Genomic DNA, 1648 nt, shown 5'->3' with positions numbered 1-1648 from the left:
TTTTAGTTTAGTTTATTATTGTTATGTATACCAAGGCACAATGAAAAGCTTTTTTTGTTGTGTGCTATCCAGTCAGCGAAAAGACTACATTATTACAATTGAGCCATCCAGTGTAAAGACACAGGATGAAGTGTATAATGCTGAGTGCAAGAAGAAAGCCTGATGAAAGATGGTTTGAATGTCTCCAATGAGGTAGATGTACCTGATAAGTTGCTGGGAAGAAACTGTTCGTGAATCTGGAAGTGTGTGTTTTCAAACTTTTGTACCTCTTGCCTGATAGGAGAGGAGAAGAGGGAGTGACCGGGGTGAGGTTGGTCCTTGATTATGCTACTGGCCTTGCCGAGGCATTGCGAAGTGTAGATGTGGTCCATATAGAGGATCAAGCTGGTGAATTAACAAGAAGAAATAAAAGAAATGACAAATGTCTTAAATCTTTTTTTTCATTAGACTTCATTGCTGAAAACAATGCAAATATCGCTAAGATGACGGGCTAATTTCAAATAACATGAAAGAACTTGCAGAAATCTCAATCACAGGGATAAAGTATTAGAGAAACTCATGGGAATAAATTCAGAAAGAAAATGGCTGCAAAGAAAGTGAAGCCATTGGTTGAAAAATTTCAAAACCTCATAAATTCCAGGTTCTGGAAGGTTAGGAAACAGCAAATTGAAAACAGAAGACGGAAAATTATACGTCAATTAAATCTATTGTTATCAAGGACATGGGATAAGAAAAGAAAGTTGGATAAGATCAGACACATGGGAGATGATTGACAGTAGAGACATAAAGCAGAAGAGAGAGAGAGCAAAGACAATTGAGGAAAGGAAATGCGCAGAAGCACAAGAAGCCAGGGACAGAAATGTACACTCTACCACATAGCCAGAGATCTGGGAGATTCCGTAGCTCTGGTGCCCCCATAAAAGACAAGAGCAGGAGAGTACTTCTGACAGAAGAAAAACAAAGCATGCAATGGGTGGAACACTTCAAAGAAATATTAAATCAACCTGAACCATCTGAACTGTTTGTCTTCCCTGAAGAGGAAGATACTCCAAAACTAGAGGTGGAAGTTGGACCAATCACAGAAATGGAAGTTGCAAATGCAATTAAGAATCTGAAAAATAACAAAGCAGCAGGCCTCGACCAGATTCCAGCAGAACTACTAAAGCGCGGAGGGGAAACATTGAGAGGGAAACTCACAAAGCTATGTAATGCATGCTGGGAAGAAAAACATGTACCAGAAAATTGGAGGAAAGGTGTGATAGTGAAATTGCCAAAGAAAGGCGATCTTAGTGACTGTGGAAACTGGAGAGGGATCACGTTGCTCTCAGTCCCAGGAAAAATGCTTTGTTCTGTACTGCTACATTGTCTCTGGATATGAAACTCTGTGATGAAAAAGCAGGATGCCGCATGGGAAGATCCTGCAGCGAACAGATTTGTGTTACGAAATGTGGTAGAACAATGCTTGGAATTTCAGAAGACAATACTAATAAACTTTGTTAATTTCATAAAAGTATTCGATAGTGTACATAGAGACACGCTGTGGCTTGTTAAAGTGTATGGCATCCAAGAGGCTTTCATAAACATTTTCAAGAACCTTTACGAGGGATCCAGTTGCTGCGTCAAAGTTGATTCAAGAAACACAGAATTC

This window comes from Leucoraja erinacea, chromosome 24 (assembly GCF_028641065.1).
Source record: "Leucoraja erinacea ecotype New England chromosome 24, Leri_hhj_1, whole genome shotgun sequence".
Taxonomy (NCBI): domain Eukaryota; kingdom Metazoa; phylum Chordata; class Chondrichthyes; order Rajiformes; family Rajidae; genus Leucoraja; species Leucoraja erinaceus.
This window is presented reverse-complemented; position numbering follows the sequence as displayed.